We start from the raw sequence: 23,262 nt of genomic DNA, 5'->3' as shown, positions 1-23,262 counted from the left end.
AAGTACTACCAGCGTTTATATTATTGGATAGACGCCGGAAGTAATCGAATTTCTTATTGCGGATAATTTGTTTAATTCGATTACGCAGTACACGGTATTGTTCAAATGTGTCAGCTGATAAATTTCGTTTGTAACGTCTATATAACGAATCACGCTGAGCCATCAAAGATTTAATTTCAGTTGTCAGCCACGGACAGGGCGGCCGTGTTACTTTCACACAGCGCTTAGGAGCATGCTTATTGTAAAGTCCATGAATATGAGAATTAATATTTTCCAGTTTTTCATCTATGCCATTCATTAGTATTATGTCACCCCAAGGACATTTGCATGCATCTTCTTTTAGGTGATTGAAATCTATATTTTTAAAGTCTCTAAAAGTCACGTATTTCGACCTATATTTAGGAACTCTTAGCGAATACGCTAAGTATATAAGATCATGAGTTGATATTTCAGGAACAAGTATTTGACCGTGTTTAAGAACCTTGTGTGGATTATTGGTTATCATGAGATCAATCAGTGAATCGGAAGAGACGGTGGAAGTATGAACGTGGTTAGTTGGTTCCATGGGCAATATTGTCATGTCACAGGAGAGAAAAATATTTCGAAAACGTATTGTTTCACTAGTCCGAGTTAACAAATTTGTATTAAAGTCGCCTAGTATAATCACGTGTTCATAAGATGGTAAAAGTCTCATTAAATCGTCCTCTAACTCACCAATGCCCCCTGCCTTTGGAGGCCTATATACAACCCCAATGAGTACTTTAACAGTGTCTATAATAATTTCAACAAACATAAATTCAGGAACAGGATTTGTAGTAGTGGTAGAAGTTTTTACCCCTGTACTCCTGAGATTAAGCTTACAAAACAATGCAACACCACCTCCACGCCTGCTCATCCTATCAAATCGATGAATACGATACCCTTGTATTTCAACCATACTGGAAGGAATTGAACTACATAGCCAACTCTCACTTACAGCAATTATATGAAATAAACTGTTTTCAAATATAGCTTTCAGTTCATCATGGTGAGCTACAACAGATTGGCTGTTAACATGAGCACACAACAAAGCGCGTGGAAATGCTTTCACTTCCGTTTCTAAAATACTACGAACAGGTAGATCTGAAGAGAGAATCTGGGAAGAAAGAGGGGTAAGAGGAGTAAAACTAGAAGTCGGTGCCAAAGAGAAAGGAGGGGTGGTGTCTGTGTCCAAGTCTATGCTCGCAATAGAAGTGAATGACATTGTTATACTTAAATCCTCAGGCAGAAATTGAGAATAAACAGATAGCGGCTTACCTCGACATAGCATAAAATATAACTTCCAACTTAAATAACTATTGTGAATAGTGTTAATAATTGGTACATGCGATGAATGTTCATATAAAGCAGGTGCATAGAAATTGAATAGAGATAGATTACTATAAACTGAATGTTGGAGTTCCATTCATATATAGTATTATGGCAGAAAAAACCAAAACATCTATTTATAGTGATATCTTTTCAGATTATCAAAGATAATATTGCCTTTGCAGGTTGTTAAGAAAAGAGAGAAAAGGGAAATTATTACTCGACAATACATGAAACTAGTAGAACTACTCTAACGAGGTAGTTTCATGCTATCCCTTAAGCCTATGTACCTAATGGCTCTAGACTTCAACGGAGTTATATTGTCTAGGTTACCTTAGGCACAATTCGGTTCCTGGCTGACATGTATCACATCCTTTCCTTCCTTCAATTTCCTGCTCCACCTTCCCCTAATAATGTTAAATAATTTTGCAATTTTATCCGGGTGCATCCATTCTCTGTTCAATAACTTTACAATTGTATACAACTGATTTTCGTTCTCAATTTTCTTTACATCCTCATCGTCTATGAATTTTTCTCGTATTTCCTTTGACATATGGCAATCTTTTATAAGGTGTGCCCATCCCATCTCTTCAGAGCATATTAAACATTTATTTTCATCCCTGTTCCTTCTATATGCTTTATTTTTATGTATCCCCATTAACCACCATATTATACCCCTCATTCTCCTTTTTGTTATAAACTCTACATTTATTCTCATTCTCCCATATATATTACAAAATTCTTCTAATGACCACTTACTTCTACATTGTTAATCAATGTCTTGTTTTTCAATATCCTTAATTCTTAGAACTATTTTGTTACATATTTTCGACTTCTCTATACATTCTTTTCCCCAGTAACATCCCATTCCAGTCGTTTCTAAAATATTCCGTACCCCATCCACCCAGTATCCTTGGTTCTGATGTTTCATTTGGTGTTGATATGCTATCTGTAAAATTTCGCCCCCTTCTCGCAACTTCATTCTCAACCAATACTTTATTATCCTTTTAATAATGTCCACTCGCTGACTTATATCTTTGCACATCATTCTCACTCCACAATTAGCTGTACAGCTGGGTAGACCCATAATTATTTTCCCAAATCTACTCGTAATTGTATCAAGTGAGTCAACCCTTTCTTCAACTCCCCAAATTTCCGCTCCGTACAACACTCTAGATTTAACTACTGCATTAAAAACATTTTTATGCACTCTGTAGTCTGTGTTGGGCATCTTCTTCTCCAGGATGCTAATGGCTGACAGTGCACTCATGCCTTTTTGCTTTGATCTTTTAATTTGCTCTGACCACTTTCCGTTTCAACTTAAAATCATACCCAAGTATTCTACTTTATTGACAACTTCTAACCTCGTCTCGCCCATCCACCATTTTTCATTCTTTGATAATTTATGTCCTTTTTTGCACACCATTACCTTGGTTTTCTGTACATTGATTTTTAAGTTCCATTCTTGACAGTAATTTACCATCACATTTATACTACCTTGCATACTATTGGCTGTCAAAGTGAGCAGAAGGATGTCGTCAGCAAAAATGAGGCCCAGAATATCCCGGTTCTCAAGACTTGGGTAAACCCCTGCCTCGAAGCCTTTCGATTGAAAGATACAATTTATAAAGAGTAGAAACAGTACTGGTGACAATTTACAACCCTGTTTTAATCCTACATTAGAGAATATTTCTCCAAATACTACGCCCTCCATAGTTTTTATTGCGCAACTTACTTCTGAATATATATTTTCAACCGCTGTTATCATCTTCTGGGACACCCCTATCTCTCTCATCTTGGCCACGACCGCCCCTCTGCTCACAGAGTCAAATGCTTTCTCCAAATCAATAGTAGTAATGTATACTTTTCCTCCTTTCTTTTTTACATACCTATCTATTATTGTTTTCACTACAAAAATATTATCTGTTGTCCTCATCCTTTCTCTAAAACCTGCTTGCAGCCTCTCGAGAATCGATTCCCCCTCTGCCCACTTCATTATCCTTTTTGCTAACACACCTGTATATATTTTATTTAATGTATCTAGCAACGTTATACCCCTGTAGTTGTTAGGGTTATTTTTATCTCCCTTCTTCTTATAGATTGGGCAGATCACTCCCTCTTGCCAAGATTTTGGGAACTCACCTCCTTCAAATATTTTGTTAAATAGTTTCGCCATACTTTCTAGGATATCCTTATTCTGTGCCAGCTGCTTCCAAAATTCGTTAGTGATACCCGAAATCGCTCCTGATTTGCCTTTCCTGGCTTTCCCTAGTACCTCCCTTATTTCTTCTTTCGATATTTCCTTGTCTAATGCCGGCACAGTACACCCTAGCCCTACCGATATACCGGTATCGTTTAATCTCGGTCTCCACCTATCTTCAGCCTCTAATAGCTTCTTATAGTGCTCCACCCAGATAGCCTGACTTATTACCGTCTGCCGCGGCAGCTTCCGTGTTCCACAAATCCCCTTAATTGTACTCCATACTTTTCTACTATCATTCTGTTTTGCATTGCTATTTAATTCGACAACTCTCTACTCCTGCCATTCAGACTTAGTTGCATACAGTAATTCCCTATATTCTCTTCTCAAGTTACAGAATCCCATCCTATGTTTTTCTCCCCCATGCTTCCGAAACTCCTTCAATGCTTTCATCACTTCATACTTTTTATGCCTGCATTCGTCATTGTACCAGCCTTTTCCTATTATATTCTGCCCGTCCTTTATCCTCATCTTCTCCCCTGCCATCTTTACAGAATTTTCAATTATTTTAACTGCTGTACTCGTTTGGTTAATCTCGATCATTGACTCTATTCCAGCTTTCACTATCTGTCCTATTTCTCCATCATAATAATTCATAAACTCGTTTTTTAGCTCCTCTCTCCACCTATATTTAGTGACTATCGTTTCTTTGTATTTTATCATATTGTTTGTTGGTGTCTTACCCTCTCTAACTTTTATTGTGACAATAATTGGGAGATGATGTGACTCACCCCATTCCTTAACCTCCATATTTTTATCACAGGCAACGCATTCCTGGAGCATAACGCCAAGTCTATGCTACTACCCCCTGTTTCCATTATGTATGTCAGGTCCCCTAATTCGTCGCCATGCCACCATCCATTCAAAATATATAGTTCTATCGTACCACATAGCTCTAGCAACTTATTTCCGTTTTTATTACAACCCTTATCCTGGCTCACTCTCTTTTTTTTACATAAACAGCTTCTGTCTCCTTGTCGTATACCGGCTTCTGTTCTGCAACCCTCGCATTGAAATCCCCCATTATTAGAATGCCTGTATCCTCAAAAATATTTTGTACTCTATTGATTTCTAATGCCAACTCATCAAAGAAAACCCTTTCCGCAAATGGCGAGGTTTCAGGAGGGTTGTAGACAAAACCAATACATAAATCTGACTCATTTTCATCATACATCTTTATTCTGACCCACATCATTTCCTCCATTTCTGATTCTATCTGAATTTTCTAGCTTGCAAATCCTCTCTAACCATCACCATTATCCCACCCGGGTATCTGCCCCTTTCGGTTCGTCTCTCGTTTGACTTATAATAGACTGTGAACTCTCCTATTTCTATAATAGTTTTCGGTGGAATCCAGCTTTCCACACATGCGAGAATATGCAAGCTATGTAATAACTCTTTAAAAGCTTCATTCTGTAACTTACTCCTAAGGCCTTCAATATTGATACACCCTACTCTTATCTCTAGTTATGTCTTTCTCCCCTGTCCCTCACTCTGGCTGCTCTTCTTGGACCTCGTAATCCTTGTTACACCTTGATCTTCAGTGTTCTCATCTAGAGCGTTAACACCTTCTCTATCAAGGCTACCCTCATTTGCATTACCTTCTCTGAGCAAGATGTCCTTGATACTCACACGTCTGCGTTTCGGTGTTGCTTCTTTCATAGAGTCCGCACTCAGCTGCCTCTGAAGGTCGCCTGGACTGCCTTCGCTATTCGTTGTCTCATCATCTGTTACTTACTCTCTCTGTCCTTTTTGCATCGCTAGCTGGTTGTCCCTCGCTGCTCCGCATTCTGCTGGTCTCAGCTGCCTGGTACGTTCACCTTCCTCCTCGGCCAATGTACTCGCTGTATTGTACATATTCTTTAACTGTTCTACTCCCCAGATCCTCGTCCAGTTGTTGTCCCCCACCACTAATTTGTTGCGCCTTATGTAGGCCCTTAATCCTTCACGTCTAGCTTTCCCTAGGTGAAACTGTAGCATTTTCTGGTTCCTGAGGGCTTCCTTTTCCATCTCCTGTTTGACCTACATGTTCTCACCTTTCAACCGGCTTGTACTATGCAGAATCTTTCTCACTAGTAGGTTTGATACAAATCTCACTCTCACTGGTCTCTTGCCTTTTGTTTTCCCCATTCTCTGTAGTTCTTCTATATCGGCCTCTCTGCAGCTAATCTTCTTCTTTTCGTTAATTAGCTCCAGCACTCTGAATACCAGGTCTTCTTTAGTGTTCTCTGGTAGCCCATATATAAAAAAATTTTCTTTCGGGTTTCCTATTGTCTTTTTTTCTCCTGCCATCTCAACTCTTTTATCTCTTCCTCCATTCTCCTCACCTTATCCCTCAAACTTGATATTTCTTTATTATTTTGGACCGCCCTTTCCGTCACGTTTCTTATCTCCTCTTTCACCATTTCTCGTAGATCACTAGATTGCTCTCGTAATAGCTCTCTGATTTGTTCAGTTTGGGCCTTACTAAATTCCCTTATCTTCTCCATGTCTTCCCAACCAACCACATTCTCATCATCAGGTCCAGGGTTCATCTCGACCCCTCCAATAACCAGCAACACTGCCATCACTGATGCAGCCATCAAAATTGAAACCAAACTCACCTGCTGTCCGGTTCTGCCACTCATATTGCGTCTCGTATTCCTGCCTCTACCGTGCCAACGACCTATCGTCGCCCGGTACAATTCTATTGAAATCCCCATGCCAGCACTCACTCACTCAACAACTTTCCTCTTCGCTTGCACGATTACAACTGGTAACTACCACCAGTAGCAGTCATTTGCGACACAACATAAGATACCTTTGAAAGACAAACTGTGAATCGCTTAAGCATTGTTGTGCGACATCTTGCGTACACTGTACGTACTAGTACTGTTTTTGTTTACACAGCAAAGTCAAACTATAGAATTCATGCTAGGAACAAGATTCGCATCGAGAAATGTTATACAGTGTTATATAATGTGTACGTAACACAGTTGTTGGTGTAAGATAATAACGGTTTAGAAAATTCATATCGATCGATCATATTCTCGATTCAATTCAGATTTCATTTTAATTCAATTGGCTGCACTACCGGAATCGGGACAGCTCCCTCCTTACTCCTCAATCCCGTACACAAATGCATCCAAATAAAGTGTGCCGAACATATATTTTTATTATTATTATTATTATTATTATTATTATTATTATTATTATTATTATTATTATTACACTTAAGAAAATTTAAATTGCAACACCATGAAGGCATTGGTTGTTTGTGTTGATTTTCAAGATATGGAACGATCCCATGTAGAAGACAGGTGGTCTAATGTTCTAAGGGGAAGGAGATTGCAGGCCAAGGGCTCTATTCAAGATCAGAATTCAGGACAGGTGTCTGTGCGAAATCGGTACGAGTCACTCCAGGCAGAACAACAGAGGGAAGATGAGGGACAGGAAACTGTTGCTGAGATGCATGGAAGTAGGAGGAAGGGAAAAGGTAGGAAAGGGAAATGTAGAGTAGAGGATAGGAAAAGACAGGTGGAACAGGGTCATGGGAAGGAGAAGAGGGAGGAGGAAGTAGCTTCTGCAGCTATCAGCAAAGATAGGGCTGACCAGGAGGGGAGGGGATCAAATGAGGTGGGTAGGGTTGAGGCTCTGGTCATGGGGATTCCATCGTTAGACACGTGGGGAAAGTGTGTGGAGGAAAGGGAAGCAGGGTAGAATGTTATCCGGGAATTAGGTTGAGGCAGATGTTGAGGAAAGTAGAAGAGAGGGAGGAGGGGAAGGAGAAGGTGGTAGTGTTTCACGTTGGTACCAACAACGTAAGGCAAGCTGATATAAGTACCAACATAGTTGGAGATGTGTGGGGTCTGGTAAATGCAGCACGGGTGAAGTTTAAGAAAGCAGAGATTGTTATTAGTGGAATACTGTGTAGGAGGGATACTGACTGGAGGGTGATTGAGGATTTAAATGAGACTATGGAGTGGGTATGTGGAAAACTGGGAGTGAAATTTCTAGATCCTAGTGGGTGGGTAGGAGATAGGGATCTGCGCTCGGATGGTCTTCATTTAAACAGCAGTGGTACGTATAAGTTAGGAAATTTGTTTGGAAGGGTAATAGGGAGGTACATTCAGGGAAACGGGATGGCCTAGGGAGCGGTGATAAGGGAACAGGGAACTGGAAATCAAGTAGGGATGACATAAAATTGTTAGTGTTGAACTGTAGAAGTATTGTAAAGAAAGGAATAGAATTAAGTAATTTAATAGATATATATTTACCAGATATTGTAATAGGAGTTGAATCATGGCTTAGAAATGATATAATGGATGCAGAAATTTTCTCACGGCACTGGAGTGTGTATCGTAGAGATAGGATAGGAAAGGTGGGAGGGGGAGTTTTCATTCTGGTGAAAGAAGAATTTGTAAGCTACGAAAAAGTTAAAGATGAGACACATGAAATTCCAGGTGTAAGGCTCATTTCTAAAGATAATAGGCAACTTGATATATTTGGAGTGTACAGATCGGGAAAGGGTAACAATGATGCGGATTCGGAATTATTTGATAGGATAGTCAGCTATGTGGGAAACGACATGGAAAGGAATGTGATTGTAGCGGGAGATTTGAATTTGCCAGATGTAAATTGGGAAGGAAATGCGAACGACAGGAAGCATGACCAACAAATGGCAAATAAGTTAATATGGGAAGGACAGCTGATTCAGAAAGTGATGGAACCAACCAGAGGGAAAAATATCCTGGATGTGGTGCTGATAAAACCAGATGAGCTCTATAGGGAAACTGAAGTAATAGATGGTATTAGTGATCATGAAGCTGTTTTTGTGGTAGTTAAAAATAAATGCGATAGAAAGGAAGGTCTTAAAAGTAGGACTGTTAGGCAGTACCATATAGCTGATAAAGCAGGTATGAGGCAGTTTCTAAAAAGTAACTATGATCGGTGGAAAACGGTAAATAAAAATGTAAACAGACTCTGGGATGGGTTTAAAGAAATTGTTGAGGAATGCGAAAACAGGTTTGTACCTTTAAGGGTGGTAAGGAATGGTAAAGACCCACCTTATTACAATAGAGAAATAAAGAGACTAAGAAGGAGGTGCAGACTGGAAAGAAATAGAGTTAGAAATGGCTGTGGAAGTAAGGAGAAATTGAAGGAACTTACTAGAAAATTGAACCTAGCAAAGAAGGCAGCTAAGGATAACATGATGGCAAGCATAATTGGCAGTCATACAAATTATAGTGAAAAATGGAAGGGTATGTATAGGTATTTTAACGCAGAAACAGGTTCCAAGAAGGACATTCCAGGAATAATTAATGAACAAGGGGAGTGTGTATGTGAGGATCTTCAAAAGGCAGAAGTATTCAGTCAGCAGTATGTAAAGATTGTTGGTTACAAGGATAATGTCGAGATAGAGGAAGAGACTAAGGCCAAAGAAGTAATAAAATTTACATATGATAACAATGACATTTACAATAAGATACAAAAGTTGAAAACTAGAAAAGCGGCTGGAATTGATCAGATTTCTGGGGATATACTAAAGACAATGGGTTGGAATATAGCACCATATCTGAAGTACTTATTTGATTATTGTTTGGTCGAAGGAGCTATACCAGATGAATGTAGAGTTGCTATAGTAGCCCCTGTGTATAAAGGAAAGGGTGATAGACATAAAGCTGAAAATTACAGGCCAGTAAGTTTGACATGCATTGTATGTAAGCTTTGGGAAGGCATTCTTTCTGATTATATTAGACATGTTTGTGAAATTAATAACTGGTTCGATAGAAGGCAATTCGGTTTTAGGAAAGGTTATTCCACTGAAGCTCAACTTGTAGGATTCCAGCAAGATATAGCAGATATCTTGGATTCTGGAGGTCAAATGGACTGCATCGCGATTGACATGTCTAAAGCATTTGATAGGGTGGATCATGGGAGACTACTGGCAAAAATGAGTGCAATTGGACTAGACAAAAGAGTGACTGAATGGGTTGCTATATTTCTAGAAAATAGATCTCAGAGAGTTAGAGTAGGTGAAGCTTTGTCTGACCCTGTAATAGTTGAGAGGGGAGTTCCTCAGGGCAGTGTTATCGGACCTTTATGTTTTCTTATATATATAAATGATATGAGTAAAGGAGTGGAATCGGAGGTAAGGCTTTTTGCGGATGATGTTATTCTCTATAGAGTGATAAATAAGTTACAAGATTGTGAGCAACTGCAACGTGACCTCGAAAATGTTGTGAGATGGACAGCAGGCAATGGTATGTTGATAAACGGGGCTAAAAGTCAGGTTGTGAGTTTCACAAATAGGAAAAGTCCTCTCAGTTTTAATTACTGCGTTGATGGGGTGAAAGTTCCTTTTGGGGATCATTGTAAGTATCTAGGTGTTAATATAAGGAAAGATCTTCATTGGGGTAATCACATAAATGGGATTGTAAATAAAGGGTACCGATCTCTGCACATGGTTATGAGGGTGTTTAGGGGTTGTAGTAAGGATGTAAAGGAGAGTGCGTATAAGTCTCTGGTAAGACCCCAACTAGAGTATGGTTCCAGTGTATGGGACCCTCACCAGGATTACCTGATTCAAGAACTGGAAAAAATCCAAAGAAAGACAGCTCGATTTGTTCTGGGTGATTTCCGACAAAAGAGTAGCGTTACAAAAATGTTGCAATGTTTGGGTTTTGAAGAATTGAGAGAAAGAAGAAGAGCTGCTCGACTAAGTGGTATGTTCCGAGCTGTCAGCGGAGAGGTGGCGTGGAATGACATTAGTAGACGAATAGGTTTGAATGGCGTTTATAAAAGTAGGAAAGATCACAATATGAAGATAAAGTTGGAATTCAAGAGGACAAACTGGGGCAAATATTCATTTATAGGAAGGGGAGTTAGCGATTGGAATAACTTACCAAGGGAGATGTTCAATAAACTTCCAATTTCTTTGAAATCATTTCGTAAAAGCTAGGAAAGCAACAGATAGGGAATCTGCCACCTGGGCGACTGCCCTAAATGCAGATCAGTATTGATTGATTGATTGACCATGCAGGTATGTAAGCGATCAAAGTTTCAGACCCATTGGATTGTTGCTACAGGTCTCCCCACGTGATTGTTCGCGGAGGAATGAACTCCAGTATACGGACTCTGGTGTAGCGTAGTTGACTTTCAGTCTGTGAAGTGAAGTGTTCCCCGTCAAATATGCCTCGACGACAGAGAAGAGCACGCTATCAACAACTGTCGCCGTTTGAGAGGGCTCGGATAACTGGGCTGTGTGAGGCTGGATTATCGCTAAGGACTGTCGCTGCACGTGTTGGCCGACAGGCATCTACGGTACAACGTGTATGGCAGCAGTGGTCAAATGAAGGTACTCACACTCGTAGACCGGCACAGGCCCAGCGCGACAGACAACTGTGAGAGAGGATCGCCGCATCATTCGGATGGCCCGGATGGAACCCCATGCAGCAGCAGCGCAAATTCGAGCAGCTGTGGCACCCCACGTTACACAACAAACAGTTGGTAATCGCCTGCGTGCAGCTGGCTTACGAGCCCGTGTCCCTGCAGAAGGTGTTCCATTGACCCCTGAACAGCGACGTGTAAGGCTGGCCTGGTGTCGAGAAAGCGACGTGGGTCGATGAATGGCATAGGGTCGTCTCTAGTGATGAATCGCGCTTCTGTCTTACCCACAGTGATCGCCGGAATCGTGTGCGCCGACGTACCGGGGTGAGGGGCCGCCCAGATCTTATTGTCGAGAGGCACACAGGGCCAACACCGAGCATTATGGTCTGGGGAGCTATTGGCTTTAATGTGAAATCACAATTAGTGCTTGTTGAGAGCACTATGACTGCTCGACAGTACGTTCATAGGGTACTCAAACCAGTGGTTGTCCCTATGATGGCGAACATTGCTAATGGGATGTTTCAAGGACAATGCCCGGGTTCACACTGCACGCATCTCCAGAGAAGCTCTCCACGACATTACAACCTTAGAATGGCCCGCCAGATCCCCGGACCTCAGTTCTATTGAGCATGTGTGGGACTTGATGGGTCGACAACTGGCCAACCGTCCTCAGCCACCCACAACTCTGGAACAACTGACCCGTGCAGTGCAGCAAGCATGGGCAACAATTCCTCATAAAGCGATCCAGGGCCTTATTGACTCCATGCCTCGACGAATTCATCAATGTATTGCAGCTCGTGGTGGGCACATCCTGTATTGATTGTTGTCCAAACTTGCGGGCAGAGGGACCTGAAAGTGTAATCATGGAATCACAACAGAACACTCGTCCTGCATGTTCAATTGCAGCAATGTAGCACCAATCCTTCTGGGTGTTGAAATTTCCATTTTCTTCACTGTATATCTCAGAATATAAATTCTCTTCTGAATAAACCACCAGCAAACAGACCATTCTTTGAATTGCGTGAAGTCACAGATATGGACGTGAAACGCAAGCTAATATCAATCACATTATCTGCCATAAGATGTGATGAAATACCAATATTCATAAAAGAAATTTACCATTGACACTATTATTATCATTACTCATATATACAACACCTGCCTCACAAGTGGCCTCTTTCCAACAATGTGGAAAAATACCATTGTATAATCTGTTCCCAAAACCTCCTCACCTGTACTTATAACAGATTATCGACCTGTTTGCATACTTTCGTCTCTCTTTAAGCCTCTGGAAAGCATAGTACACGTGAAATTACCGACTATGTAAATACTCACCTTTCGACCCTTTTGAGTCGGGCTTCAAAAGGACATACAGTAGAGCCATTGCCCTATTGAGAGTTACAGACGACATAGGACATGCTATGGACGAAAGACAAATGACATTACTGGCACTACTTGATTTTCGGAGCGCGTTTGACACAGAAATATAGAAATACGGGTTGTTAAATTGAAATCACTTCACCTTGGACAGACAGTTCTAGGATTCTCTCTCATATTTTACCGTACGAAAACGATGCGTGATTCTTCAGAATAGGTCATCTGAATGGATAATGAAATATTCAGGAGTGCCACAGGGCTCAGTACCTGAACCACTTCTCTTTGTTATACATATATTAATGATATATCGACACGGACTAGGACAAGCCCACGTACATGGCGTTCGTAGATCTAGAAAAAGACATTCGATAATATTGTTGGACCAAGCTATCTGAGATTCTGAAGGTGATTGGGATCAAATAATGAGAACGAAGAATTATCTACAATGTGTATAAATATCAGTCTGCAGTGATAATAATCGAGGGCTTTGAAAAAGAAGCGGCAATCCAGAAGGGAGAGAGGTAGGCTGAAGTTTAGCCCCTCCTTGTCAATGTTTATATAAAACAGGCAGTAAAGAAAATCAAAGAGGAATCTGGAAAGGGAATCATAATCATAAGAGAAGAAATCGAAACCCTGAGATTGGCCGTTGATATTGATATTTGATCTGAGACTGCAGAAACTCTGGAGAAATTGCCGAATGATATGGATAGAGCCTTGGGTAAGGAGTACAAGATGAAAATAAATAAGTCCAAAACAAAAATAATGGAGTGCAGTCGAACGAAGTCAGGTGATGCAGCAAATATTAGATTAGGAAGTGAAGTCTTAAAGGAAGGGATGAATATTGTTACTTGGATAGTAAAATGACTAAAGATGGCAGACGTACGGAAGACATTAGCACAAACAAGGAAGAACTTCCTTAACAAAAGAATTTGCTCTCTTCAAACAATGATACAGGAAATAGAAAGATGTGTATGAAGAATTTCGTCTCGAGCGCGGCATTATGTGGAAGTGAAACATGGACGATAATTAGCTCAGAAAATAAGAGAATATGATCTTTTGAAATGTGGTTTTACAAAAGAATGCTGAAGGTGAGATGGATATATCGAATCATGTGTGCCATTTCACCGTTCCATATTTACATCAGTAGGAACAAAAATGGCGTTCAAGCCATTAAAAGGTCAATGTGAAAGCAACTAACATCGGTACGAACCGATATGATGATCCTTTCAACCGGTAGTCACCGAAAGAACCACACTTAGAAGGCTGAGAGAAAAGAATGACATAAGCGGATTATTAAAAAAATTATTAAGAAAAAAGAGACTTCCATTAGAACATTCTACACAAATCAGCACTACGGCAAGTAAGACGGAGTCGAGCAAAGGAAGAAGCCAGCTTATCAGATTTTAAGATCAAATATTGACGGAAAATAAAAATCCGCGGCAGCCCGCTCAACGTCAACTTCATAGATTGAATAATTGCGCGAAATTTAAAGACCAGCAAAAAGGAGTTAGCAAGTCTGGTACAACAAATACGTCACGTCTGGACTTAGAAGTTTTATATTTGTCTGATACTGCACATCGTAAACAGCAGAGTCCAACCAGCTGTCAAGTGCATTTATAATAAGCACGGAAAAATCGCATTCGCTCGGCAAGCGAGAGAGTTTTTACAAATAGTAGCACAGTTAGAACTACTATATCGAAACTAATCGTCCCAGAGCACATTTTTATTCTGATATCATAGGCATTACGAAACGAAATTGCAAGATGACAACATTAACGAATACATTGTATTATTCTGTTCCTAACGTACCAGAGACCACTATGATGTTGTAAAAGACCAAGGCAGAGACTACTCCGACTATGGTGGCGCTTTACGAGGTTGATGACCCAGGAGGATTGAAAGTCAGCTGAGAAGACGAGATGGACCCGATTACCTAAAGCAGAACCATGGAGAGAAGCCTACCATCCCCGATGACCAACAGCAAGATGGCAAACAGGGCCCAATAAGCAAAGTTAAGTCCCCTATGAGTCGTTTTTCGTAAGTAGAAATCTTTATTTTTTGGTCATGTGTTGATATGTTTGTGACATTGTGCGTGCGTATATAATATTGAAGTGTAATTACCTGGATGTAGGTATTCATCTGATGTTACTGTCAATCCCATATGTAGGCGTAATATACCAGCGAAAGCCGTTCGCAAATTTATCAATGTGGTGTGAGAGAAAGTAATAGATGTTTTTAATCGTTATCAGTGAAGTGTTAAAGTGTAATATGAATGTCAATATACATGTGTGATGGCTTTATCGGAATAGCGAGATTTGAGATCGTATTTAGGGAATGTTTACGATGAAATATAGTAGTACAGCTTAGTATTGTGATACACTTTTCTTTGACACTATGACGGTAAGGATAATGTTTTTATATGTGAAGGTTATGGCACATATGCATCGTATTTAATGAGATGGGTGCTTGAAATGCATTGATATGGATATTACGTGATATTTGAAATGGTAAATGGTGAATGAAGTAATAATATAAGCGGATGTTGTGATGGTGATATTTATTTTTATTTGAGAGGTTGGTCATCGTAGTCTTCTGTGAGATGATTGTACGTGCAAATTATGCATGCTAAGATATATATTGAAACGTACTGCTTTCAATTGCTGTTTTTTAATTCCCAGATACACAAAGTAGGTTGGGATACGATCTCAATGCCATCAATACAGTGTTGTTTGAGTATGTAGGATCATCAGATGAGCCAAGAGGCTAATAATGATAATATTTAGGCCTTCACTGAGTTATTTATGACCATTTTCAAGTACTCTCATACATGGTAACCTAATTCCTGATTTTATGTGAGTATGTTGACACATCACTGGTGACTTAGTCATTCATATACGGATTTTTAGATGAAGGTAGAGTCTTCTAACATGCCAGTTTTTCCACTTGTGGTATAATTTGTTAGAAAGTTAATTAAATACACTTGGCAATGCTACATTCAGCCAGACACGCACTTAAATTGAATTTTAACCATGGATTAAGATAATAATTATGTGAATTAACCACATAAGCCATATGATAGTATTAATTTGGAATCAATCACGACTTAGAGCGGACCTGAATTTGCTTATATGGAGATCAAATCTTATGAAACATGAAAAACAAAGTGAACTTTCAAGCATATTAGTTAACTGAAGTCCTCAGAAAACAGTCATTGCTTTTCCATATGATTTTCTACTGTGTATGGACACAGATATTAGGTTTAGCACAAAGTGACATTCGTTTCACTAGTCATATTTGAGTTAAAGGTTAAATGACAGAACTTTAAGTGACTTTGAGGAGCAATTCAGCTCAGCGAGAAGAGATTCCAGATCTTAATGAATTATTTATTTGGCTATTTTCACTGCGTTCTCCATTCTGTTTGAAACTATAATCTGAAATGATGTATATAGTAAGGAGTGTACTGTAATTTTCTTTTCATTTTTAACCAATTGGATGCATCTAATTCTTAGAACTCTATTTAGTATGTTTTATTTGATTAATATATTTTAATTTTTCAATTGATTCTTCGAACATTATTTATATATGACTTAGATTTTCAACAGGCCAGGGTTAATGAATCAATAATTAGGGCCTAGATTTCAGCTACTTATTACGAGTTTTTCAAAACTTATTTTTCTTTATCTCAATTTAACTGTAACTGATTGGGATATTTATAATATTACGAAGCTATCTACGTTATGGGAGGCATTTCCTTAATATTTGAATTGAATAGTCAATAAAAGTTGAGTAATGAAACTCCATAATTCTTTTAATGCCTAATTAGTATAAGAAGTAGATGTAAGACTGTAATAACTCATTTTTGATTGCGATATCGTTGGCGACGCATGCGAATTAGTTGAAATATCGTATTGACCTGAAATTTGCGATTAATTTTGGCGACATGCAAGGGTGGTATCCGACTGATAGCGTGTTGGAGGCGTCCTTCTGCGTAGGTTGAGATTTACCATAGGCCATCGGCGTACTTTCTCAAGCGGAACCCACAACCCAGCAACATTAATCAGATACTGTAGAATCATTTATCAAGAGCTAGTCTGGATCTCATGTATCCTCACCTGGACGTGGGAACGGTGCATGTAGTTTTGCCGCCCATACGCGTGGCAATTTAAGAGAAAGACACCGGGGTCAAGAACCGTTGGTCGCCAGATCATGTAGATTTGTCGCACAAGGTGTTGGTAAATAGAGAAAGACACCGTGGGAAAGAGAAGTTGGTCGTCAAACCATGTACATTTTATGCCACAACGTGTTTGCAATGAAGAGAAAGGCATTGTGGTCAGGAAATATAGTCGTCGGGTGTTGTAAAATTTGGCTGCGCAAACATGTGGCAGTTTGAGAGAAAACTTACTGAGGAAATCTTGATAAGAGGGAAAGGTATTTTGGGAGTTGATTGACAAAAGGATTTTGAACGTAAGGATGAGATGATTGAATGAAAATGGGAGTATCGTACAAAACTTAGTTGTATCTGGTAAAGGAGTTGTCGCTTGACCAGATAATTATTTTTATTATGGGATCGAAGAGCACACAGGAGTACATTGAACTGTGAAGTCGAGTAGATGCCCAAGAATAATAATTAGAAATAGGAGAGAGAAGAAATGGATGGATGAGCTGAAGGAAATATCCGAGGATGACTGAAAGCAGTCGAATTTCAATATAGAGGAAGCTGATGTAGAGTATGCTGACTTTACAATTGTAAATATGAATAGTTGGAAATGAATGTATGGAATGTTGTTAATATGTTAGTCGCAATTTATTAGGAAATAACTTAGACATAGGAAGCAGATGGTAAGAAATTAAGTCATTTGAACCTTTTTAATTATTCATTCCAGAATTAAGATTTGGAATCTCAGTCATTAGAGTAAACATCTTATGTTTCATAGTGTAATTGGGTCAACCTCGTAAGCAAAGCCTAGTCTGAGTAGTTAAGCCTATATATTTAAGCATAGTACAAGTACAGTTGGGTGAGATTAGTATAAGAATATTGGATAAATTGAATTATAGAGAAGTTAGGGCAGAATTAGAGTATTATTAGGATTAATAGAGAATTCGGGAATAATACGTTTAAGTCAAGATGTCGACGTTAAGCCACTTAAGAGTACAATTTGAAGAGTACCAGAATGAGCAGGAAGAAAGGTGGAAGAAGTCAGAAGAAGCGAGAAAGGGTGATGGAGAGAAGACACAGAAGATGAAGGAAGAACAACAGGGAATGTTGGAGATCATAAGAGAAATGATGGAAAAGCAACAGGGAATGATAGAAAAAATAGATAAGCAACAGGAATTGATGATAGAAAACCAAAAACGAGAGGAAGAAACTAAGAGAGAAAGGCAAGAAGAAATGAGAAAGCAAGAGGAAAGATTAAAGGAAATGATGGAAGAAATGAATAAAAAACAGAAAGAAGAACGGGAGGAGAGAGAAAACAGAAGGCAGAGCAAGAAGAGAAGGAAAAGAGGCAGGTAGAAGAGAGAAAGGAAGAGAAACAAGAATGGGAAGAGAAATATCAAAGACTCGTGGAAGAAATGAGGAAGGAAAGGAGAGAAGATCAACAGGAGATGATCAGAGAACTGGAGAAGAAAATGGAAAGCATGAATGAAGAGAAGAAAGAAGAATGGCAACAGTCAACAAAGATAATGATGGAGGAAATCACTAGTAAACAGGAAGAGAAACAGAAGCAGATGATGGAGGAGATGAAGAAAGGTCATCAGGAGCAGAAGGAAGAATTGAGTAAACATCAGGAAAAGATGGAAGAGGTAACTAGGGAGCAAGAAGAAAGACAGAAAATAATAATGACGGAGATGAAGGAAGAGATCTTGAAAATAGGATCAGATATGGACAAGATCAAGAACAACATGGATGAATGGAATGCAGAAATTAGCGGAAGTATGGAGGAGAAGAACCAGAAGATACAAGAAGAAATAAATGATATCAAGAAAGAGATGATAGGGAATAATAACTATCTCCAATCTTTAAAGGAGAATGAGATAAAGAACCTGACAGACAATATGGAGAGACTGCATATAGATTCCCAGGAAAAAATGGAAACAATGTGAGGAGAAGATTGGGAAGTTAAGCGATGAAATACAGACAACAAATACCGATTTGGAAAAGAAATATGAACAAGCCGCAGATCAGATCGGGAATAGAATAACGGAAATAAGAGACGAAATTGAACAGAACAAAGAAGAACTAAATCAGAGGATGAATAAATCTGAAGAAGGGCTTAGGCAGATACAAGCTCAAATACGAGAAATCCGAGAGGAAGGACAGGGAAGAACCGTTGCGATATCCAGCGGCGAGCGTCATAAAAACGTTGAATTCCAGATGAATGAGAGAGAAGCTACATCTATACCAGTTACGCGTTCGAATCACAGTATTGTGGAAATGAATACGGAGAACGGAAGTAATGGGAGTCCAACCATAATTAATGTGAAAAAAACATTCGACGATAGGCCGAAACATTAATAATACAACTAGTATTTCGCCAAAACGTTTTCTTCGAGAAATGGATGACTATTTTAAGGAACATGGTATTCCTGAAGAGAAACGATTGAAAATAGAAAAACATTTGGATGCAAACCCTAGTTTGTGGTTCCAAGCATTCAAGTACACCTTTCATGAATACAATGACTTTAAGACAGCATTCTTGCAGCGCTTTTGGAATCCGGACATACAACAGAACCTACGGTTAGAACTCTATTCCCGGAAATACGCATCTAATGGTCAAACAGGGTACAGCGATTATTTTGCTTACCAATTTCACCGATTTTAAGATCTGGATTCGCCACCCAGCGAACTTGAAGCGATTAAGACCATGCAACGTCAATTTCCATTAAACGTTCAACGATTATTAGCTACTGCTAACCCATTAACCGCAGTACAGATGGAAACAACGCTAAGGGAGATCGACATGACTACTGTACCACATCCCCACAAGATATTTAGGAACACTTACGGTGAAGAGACTATTAATGTGCTTACGCAGGATGACACGAGCAGAAATACTCCGGAGGAACCTAGGAACACAAACAGAAAAAGACAATGGGGTAACCAGGAAAGTGGAAGAAAGGAGGAAGAAAAATGCCACTGCAGAAAGGGATCCTATGGTCAAGGAGCGTATATGGGAAACAGGAGATACAGGCCCAATTTGCGACTTAGGAACCAGTATAGAGAAGGCAGAGGAAGGAACAACTTCAGAGAAAGACCCCGATACGAAAGAAGAGATGTTAGGGATAGCCAAGAAAAAGAAAGTTATAACAGAAGGTACATACAGGAATTGAACGAGGCTCGAAACGATAAGATTAAATGGGAAAAGGCTATAAGAGATCAAGACGTGAACACAGACGTAGAAGGAGCAGAGAGTCTTGAACTACAGAGATATAAGAAAAGAAGACAGGAAGAACAGGCTCTCAGTCCTAACACAAAAGAATTCAAGTGTAGGAGAGAGAGCGAAAGGTCAATAAGCAAAACAAAAACGCCGATTTCAGATTAGAGGGCGAAATTGAGAATGTTGAGAACGCAGGAGATTTTAAAATTCACAGTTATTATACAACACAAGAAATTCCACCCCGAATGGAAGAAAGGCGACCTGGTATTAACAAAGAAACCCACAATCTCGAATGTGTCAACTAAAGTATTCGCAAAATTCGTGCATTTATTCGATGGACCATTTACAATACATCGATCGTTTGGGAACAACGCATACGAAGTTCACGACTTGAACGGTAAAAGTAAAGGAGTACACAACGCCTCAAATATGTAATTGTACTTCAAAGAACAAAAGGATTAGAGTCCATCAAGCGTCGCGGTTAAACAAGAAATGAGTACTAAAATTGCCTGCGGCAAGAACGAACGAATTGAGCTGTAGAAATTTACAATAACGCACTCGAAACTCCGATAAAGAACAGTGAAAAGTCCCATTATCATATTAGAAATAGATGAAATAAATATATAGCAAGCCATATATTTAAATCAACGTGGGAGGAGTAAATGTGCCATTTCACCGTTCTATATTTGCATCAGTAGGAACAAAAATGGCGTTCAAGCCATTAAAAGGTCAATGTGAAAGACAATAACATCGGTACGAACCGAAATGATGATCCTTTCAACCGGTAGTCACCGAAAGAACCACACTTAGAAGGCTGTGAGAAAAGAATGACATAAGCGGATTATTTAAACCAATTATTAAGAAAAGAGAGACTTCCATTAGAACATTCTACACAATTCAGCACTACGGCATGTAAGACGGAGTTGAGCAAAGAAAGAAGCCAGCTTATCAGATTTTAAGATCAAATATTGACGGAAAATAAAAATCCGCGGCAGCCCGCTCAACGTCAACTTCATAGATTGAATAACTGCGCAAAATTTAAAGACCAGCAAAAAGGAGTTAGCAAGTCTTGTACAACAAATACGTCACGGCTGGACTTAGAAGTTTTATATTTGTCTGATACTGCACATCGTAAACAGCAGAGTCCAACCAGCTGTCAAGTGCATTTATAATAAGCACGGAAAAATCGCATTCGCTCGGCAAGCGAGAGAGTTTTTACAAATAGCAGCACAGTTAGAACTACTATATCGAAACTAATCGTCCCAGAGCACATTTTTATTCTGATATCATAGGCATTACGAAACGAAGATCAATTGCAAGATGACAACATTAACGAATACATTGTATTATTCTGTTCCTAACGTACCAGAGACAACTATGATGTTGTAAAAGATCAAGGCAGAGACTACTCCGACTATGGTGGCGCTTTACGAGGTTGATGACCCAGGAGGATTGAAAGTCAGCTGAGAAGACGAGATGGACCCGATTACCTAAAGCAGAACCATGGAGCGAGGCCTACCATCCCCGATGACCAACAGCGAGATGGCTGTTTTTCGTAAGTAGAAACCTTTATTTTTTGGCTATGTGTTGATATGTTTTGTGACATTGTGCGTGCGTATATAATATTGAAGTGTAATTACCTGGATGTAGGTATTCATCTGATGTTACTGTCAATCCCATATGTAGGCGCAATATACCAGTGAAAGCCGTTCGCAAATTTATCAATTTGGTGTGAGAGAAAGTAATAGATGTTTTTAATCGTTATCAGTGAAGTGTTAAAGTGTAATATGAATGTCAATATACATTGACTGACAGAGCAAATGCAACACCAAGGAGGAGTGGTTCGAAAGGGATGAAAGTTGGGGAAAAACAGAGACGGCACGGACGAGTAATTGATGTTTATTTCAAACCGATATGCAGGTTACACAATGCGCACGGCATCGACTCAGTAGGATGTAGGACCACCGCGAGCGGCGATGCACGCAGAAACACGTCGAGGTACAGAGTCAATAAGAGTGCGGATGGTGTCCTGAGGGATGGTTCTCCATTCTCTGTCAACCATTTGCCACAGTTGGTCGTCCGTACGAGGCTGGGGCAGAGTTTGCAAACGGCGTCCAATGAGATCCCACACGTGTTCGATTGGTGAGAGATCCGAAGAGTACGTTGGCCATGGAAGCATCTGTACACCTCGTAGAGCCTGTTGGGAGATGCGAGCAGTGTGTGGGCGGGCATTATCCTGCTGAAACAGAGCATTGGGCAGCCCTGAAGGTACGGGAGTGCCACCAGCCGCAGCACATGCTGCACGTAGCGGTGGGCATTTAACGTGCCTTGAATACGCACTAGAGGTGACGTGGAATCATACGCAATAGCGCCCCAAACCATGATGCCGCGTTGTCTAGCGGTAGGGCGCTCCACAGTTACGGCCGGATTTGACCTTTCTCCACGCCGACGCCACACTCGTCTGCGGTGACTATCACTGACAGAACAGAAGCGTGACTCATCGGAGAACACGACGTTCCGCCATTCCCTCATCCAAGTCGCTCTAGCCCGGCACCATGCCAGGCGTGCACGTCTATGCTGTGGAGTCAATGGTAGTCTTCTGAGCGGCCGCCGGGAGTGCAGGCCTCCTTCAACCAATCGACGGGAAATTGTTCTGGTCGATATTGGAACAGCCAGGGTGTCTTGCACATGCTGAAGAATGGCGGTTGACGTGGCGTGTGGGGCTGCCACCGCTTGGCGGCGGATGCGCCGATCCTCGCGTGCTGACGTCACTCGGGCTGCGCCTGGACCCCTCGCACGTGCCACATGTTCCTGCACCAACCATCTTCGCCACAGGCGCTGCACCGTGGACACATCCCTATGGGTATCGGCTGCGATTTGACGAAGCGACCAACCTGCCCTTCTCAGCCCGATCACCATACCCCTCGTAAAGTCGTCTGTCTGCTGGAAATGCCTCCGTTGACGGCAGGCTGGCATTCTTAGCTATACACGTGTCCTGTGGCACACAACAACACGTTCTACAATGACTGTCGGCTGAGAAATCACGGTACGAAGTGGGCCATTCGCCAACGCCGTGTCCCATTTATCGTTCGCTACGTGCGCAGCACAGCGGCGCATTTCACATCATGAGCATACCTCAGTGACGTCAGTCTACCCTGCAATTGGCATAAAGTTCTGACCACTACTTCTTGGTGTTGCATTTGCTCTGTCAGTCAGTGTACATGTGTGATGGCTTTATCGGAATAGCGAGATTAGAGATCGTATTTAGGGAATGTTTACGATGAAATATAGTAGTACAGCTTAGTATTGTGATACACTTTTCTTTGACACTATGACGGTAAGGATAATGTTCTTGTATGTGAAGGTTATGGCACATATGCATCGTATTTAATGAGATGGGTGCTTGAAATGCATTGATATGGATATTACGTAATATTTGAAATGGTAAATGGTGAATGAAGTAATAATATAAGCGGATGTTGTGATGGTGATATTTATTTTTATTTGAGAGGTTGGTCATAGTAGTCTTCTGTG

Source organism: Anabrus simplex, chromosome 1, assembly GCF_040414725.1.
Source record: "Anabrus simplex isolate iqAnaSimp1 chromosome 1, ASM4041472v1, whole genome shotgun sequence".
NCBI classification, from domain to species: Eukaryota; Metazoa; Arthropoda; class Insecta; order Orthoptera; family Tettigoniidae; genus Anabrus; species Anabrus simplex.
Note: the sequence above shows the minus strand (reverse complement) of the source record.